The sequence below is a fragment of the Dendrobium catenatum genome, unplaced genomic scaffold (assembly GCF_001605985.2).
Source record: "Dendrobium catenatum unplaced genomic scaffold, ASM160598v2 fragScaff_scaffold_1220, whole genome shotgun sequence".
NCBI classification, from domain to species: Eukaryota; Viridiplantae; Streptophyta; class Magnoliopsida; order Asparagales; family Orchidaceae; genus Dendrobium; species Dendrobium catenatum.
Window position 1 is genome coordinate 12557690 of NW_021319682.1, and position 5564 is coordinate 12563253.

Sequence of the window (5564 nt, forward strand, 5' to 3'; positions counted from 1 at the left end):
AGATACCTAATCTCACAATTCATTAACAACGCTTCATAATATGTTATATTGATGGACTGGAATAAGTCAGAATGACTGTCATTAGAGAAAAGAATGAGACATATTCAGGACAAATTTCAATATTGGAAATATAACAGCCTTACCTTCATCTGAACAGGTCCTGCAAAAAGCAAAACTGATGAGGCATTATTCATAAACATTTTAAGGTATAAGCAGAGAGTAATTACAAAATTTTCAAAAAAAGGAGCAAAGTCAACATTCGCCAAATTCTCCGGTTAAAACTCTCCCTGTTTACAGAATGGCTAGTAGACCGATCCTATTTCTTATTTTACAGATTAAAGACTACTAATTGGAGCAAATCAACCAAGAAGTATTCATGCATACCCAAACCAATCTGTTAATGAACAAATCCAGAAAAGCTCAATGTACCAAGGTCTTTCTTTTCCTTAAATTAAGGCATTCGGAAAGAAAAGAAAAACCCTACCTGTCGGCCATGGTGGCGATTGTGCGGAAGGCGAGAATGAGAGAGCGATCGGGGTTGGAGCCACGGTTCTGCACCGTCCCAGTGAGAGAGAGAGAACTCTCCCTGGCACCGTTGGGCTTAGCGATGACAGTTGAAAGGCGCCGTCCGTGAGGAGAGGATTAGTAGGCCCGCCGACACGGACGGGATCGTTATCAGCGGATTCATTGGCGAAGGTCCTCCACTCCGAGGTCTCATCGATGGAGTGCGCCTCAAGAACCAGCCCGCATTCCGAGCACAACCGTGTCTCCCGCAGAGTGATCGAAAACAACCTCCGTGCTCCTCTTGCACTCCGGCAAAAACGCGTCCGACATTTCACCTATCTCCTAACTCTTCTTCCAGCCACCGATGACGACCTTTTCCCCTCACTCTCTTCCCTCTCTCTCCCCTCTCTCTTTACCCACCCGATCGATCCCTCGGGTAATCAACTCACCAACAATCTCCCACCCTCTTCCTCCTCCGCCTATCGCCGCCGGCGAAGATCTCTTTTTCCTTTTGCCGCCGGCCGATCAAGAAAGCAGATCGCACGTGCTTGTCTCCCTCGACTCCGATCTCGATCGACGGAGCGAGTATTTCTGGTTGGTATGGGAAGTACGACTTGTGGCTCGTTCGGACTTCAGATTCGGTTTAAACGCAATTTATAAGCAATTATGTTTAATCAAATAAATTTGTAAATTTTTTTACTATATTTGGCTGGCTTGAAATTTAATGAATTTACTAAAAATAGTACCGTGTGAATCATTAATGAGTTGCTAAATTGTTAATTACTAATTGATAGAGTAATTAATCATTGATGATAGGCAAATGTTTTAAATTTTAGAGATTTCTCCTAATGAATTCAATAGACTAATTAAGTTTATCTGATTGTAGAAGACAAAAATTTCCTACACTGGTAATAGGCTCTCTTAAATGAAAAATTATTATGTGCGTCGTGAACACCAGGCATATGTGATCGAGAGTCACAATAGAATGAACAGCATCACTTTTTTGTTCGGCACTGTGCTCGTATCGATGTGTCGGATGATGTGACGCGTTCTGTTTCGTCTCCGAACTATCTGATGTCCGCACAGAATAAATTCTCCTCTTAATGTCTCTAAGTGTGCAAATGATGTGATAGATCTATTATTCTAAAGTATACTTATCAAGATTTTGTAAAATTTACAAAATTATCTAAAAATTATAAATTAAGAAAATTAAAGAAGTGTTCTAAATTTTCCATACTCCTAATTAAGGAAAACAAAGAAGTCAAATTTTTCATTTTTTTAAATAATTTATAATTTTATAAATTTAAATTAGCATATAAAATTAAGAAAATATAAAAATATATATATATATATATATATATATATATATATATATATTATATATATATATAATTCAATATCATAATAAGATTAATAATTTATTTATTAAATATCTTTTTTTAATTTAAAATAATTAGTTAATAATTAAATAATAATAGAAAAAACATTGAATTGTATATAAATATATTTATAAATAGATAAAGTTATCAATTTAATTTTAGAAATATTAAATGTTTAAACTATTTTTTTTTATAATTATCATATTTTTATTTATTAAAAATGACCAAATTATTTTATTTAAATAAATACTATTTATTAGATCATAATGTATATACATAAATATATAAATCAAATTAAAATGAATGTAATTTTTAAATAACATAAAAATATTTCACAATTTTTAATCAAAAAATATTTTTTGATTTATCAAATATTTTACATAATTATAAATTAAAAATTCATTAATAAATTAGAAATCAAAGTGTTTTAAATAAATCATCAAAGAATAAATTTTATTTTTCTTTGTTTTTTCATTTAATTATTTATCTTTATTCAATAAATTTGAAGATAACCTAAATAACTAAATATAATAAATAATATAATATTTTGTCAAAAGAGGTTAGGCTAGACTAGAATATATTCCTAATATTCTTAGTTAAAATAACTTTCAAATATTTAATTTGATTTGATCAAGTAATTTATCTAATTTACTTTGAAAAATATATGCCCCTATTTAGATTCTAAAGAGACATATTGGGTCATCTAATTGAATTTACCTACTTAAAGTTGTCGAATCGATCTAGATACAATAAAGTTTATTTTTTTCTAGAATCACTCATAAGAGTTTAATTTAATTTGAACATCGAATTGAACTATGTCATTTGTAAATGGGCATGTCCCTGTTAATGGATAAAATAACTTATTTGAATAATTATGGTCAATCTAATGGTCAAATTGAATTGATCAAGCCTATGTTATATTAAATTTTTTTTACTTTTAATAGTGTGTGCCAATATAATGTTTGAGGTTCACTTAACCCATTTTGAATTATATAAGTTGTGTTTTTGCGAATAAATTGGCCAACCCATAGGGCCAATTTGGACCTGAAGCTTCCCCTATCTTATGGACATGCCATTGAATGCATCAAATCCAGTAATTAGAGGTTTTGAATGCCTTAAACTCATTTGGGTTAGGGTGTACTCAATCGGCTAAATTTGACCTTTCATGATCAACTAATTTATAGTGATCAAATTGAATGATCATAATAATATAGTTTATATGGAACACTTAAAGAATATTTAGAAAATAATGTTAACTTGATCCAATTAGTTCAATTTAGTTAATTGAACCAAATTTTAAAAAAGGGTGAAATCTTTTTTAGTGATGTAGTCACTTTTGGATAACTATTTAATTATAAGAGTTAGGTTAACCCAATAATGAATTAGATATAATTGAGATTTAAATGTGGCATTGACATTTTAGGTGTGCCAATAGTGATGCCATCATTCATTTTGACAAAACTTCCCTCAAGTGACACTTTAGCATCATTTTAGGTAGTTGACATACATTACTAAGTTTAAAGAGAGAAAGAGTATATATAGCCAATAATTCTTCAAGAGATTATATAAGAAAGATCATTATTTCCTCTCCTTAGACCTCGATTGTGCATTATGATAACCTAAATAAGTAATGAAGACCTTCCATGGATGATAGAGCACCTAAACATTATAGATTTTTTGAATGAAAGAGTGTTTAGGAAAAATTTGCGCATGGCCAAGAGAGATTGATGCATTGAGGATTCAACTTAAAAGTGAATAAGCTCCCCTAAGTGGTAAGAAGGAAAAGCTCCTACTCCTGATTTGCTAATTAACCCCTTTAATTTGCAAAAGGGCTATATTTATAATAGAGAAAAATGAATTTTAGGGGCTAACAAGTTACAGGCAAATTTGAGCTTGTTTGATGTTGAGGTTACAAGTGTTTCATGATGAATTTAATGTAAGTTCATGCGAAATAAATAGTTTGAGTGTGAAGTTGAATGATTCATCACATAAGGAGGATCATTTAAGGTGGCTCCAGATGAAGGGATGATATTAGCTTCATTATGCCATACAATATGTGCTTATTGTTGCATATACAAAGCCCTGTGACAACATGATATTGAAGGTCACCATGGTTGATCAAAGTGCTTACTATAGGGAATTGATTACACATTCATATGGTGGCATATGTGTTGCGTCATGGAATATTCGTGGTGGTGGAGAAATAAAAACTTTAACGTCTTAGCTTTGTACGAATATCTAAGACACAAACAGATGAAAGATTGAGGTATACAGCATTCATAAGTGACATCAAAGTTTTTACAAGCAAACCACTAAAAAGGGGGAAAACCATGAGGCCTTGCCTAGTTTAAATTATTCCATTAGTGTTTGTAGTTGATTACAAATGAGGCCATTCCTTAGGGGATATGCCTTGGCTCGATGAAGCAAATATACATCATATATAGTGCATTAAATGGTGGGAGTTGGAAGAATCAGTTTTAATATGTTTATTTGGTCGGCATGACCATAGTTGGCGAATGATGTAGGTTGGAAAGATTGTAGTCAGTTGATGATGGACGGAAGAACTGTAATCCAACGACGGAGGTCGAAAAATCACAGTTGGGCGACGATAGTCGGAAAGACCATAGTTGGGTGATAGTGGTCGAAAGGATTATAGTTGATAAGCGATAGAGGTAAAAAAGATCGTAGTTGGAGAAGGTCGTTGGAGACACCATTGTCGAAGGGCGACATATATCAGAAAGATTGTAATCGATGAAGGTGGTAGGAGTCATGGTTTAAAATTGCGCAATAAGAGGTGCACCTCAGCGCACTTTTGCCCCTTTAAGCCTCAAAGCCCACACAATGAGTTCAGGATTTGATGTGTACGCCTCAAGTTTATTGAGGGACACCTTAAGGAGTGCCTCGCCTCACAGTTTAGAGGCGTCCACCTCTAAAAAAAAAAAAAACTAACATAATATATATTTGTTAAGTTCGGACACCCCAACCCTTGCACGATCTTCCGTAATTTCTCAAAAATAGGTTTTCTCCCTTCTTCTTCGAGTGACCTTTTTCCCTCTTTGTTCGGTGTCGGCTTCCTTCCACTGTGAGTTATTCTTCACCTATTGCTTGGAGTTATCTTCTATCATGAGTTGGGTTGGAGTCTCCTTCGACTAACCACTGAAAGCTCTTCTTCTTCGTGGTTCTATCCATCACCTTATTTTGAAATACAAGATTAATCTGTTCTACCATAAGGACCTCCATATTCTACTGAGTAAGATTCCACAATCAGTTTGTCTGCTCGATACCGCTTGGTATCGTTGATATCGCTAGGTACATGCTCGATACCACTCGGTACAATTACGTTTGGTACCACTGGGTACATGCTCGATACCGAGCAGACATGCTCGGTACCGCTTAGTACATGCTCGGTACTGCTCTGTATCTTTTCATACAAATAAGTAACGAACTTTAAAAACAAATAGAATAGGTCGAACTCCGCCAGGGGTAAGCGCCCCCTTGGACCCCCAATAGACTGGTATATTATTGTATTCATCATCTTTAGTAATAATTGTTAGTGTTAGTCTGCTTCTTCATGAGTGTATGCTTTATATAAATTTTTTTAATGTAGAATAAGTGAAACATTATGTTTAGGAATTTGATATATTGCACTAATATATTCTTCTCATAAATGATGCTCATTAG

The 5564-nt window shown here is 33.7% G+C and overlaps 1 pseudogene; it reads right to left on the reverse strand.

Annotated features, from left to right (window-relative positions):
- Nucleotides 1–480: 480 nt before the first annotated feature.
- LOC114580703 lies at nucleotides 481–907 on the reverse strand (annotated as a pseudogene).
- Nucleotides 908–5564: the final 4657 nt, after the last annotated feature.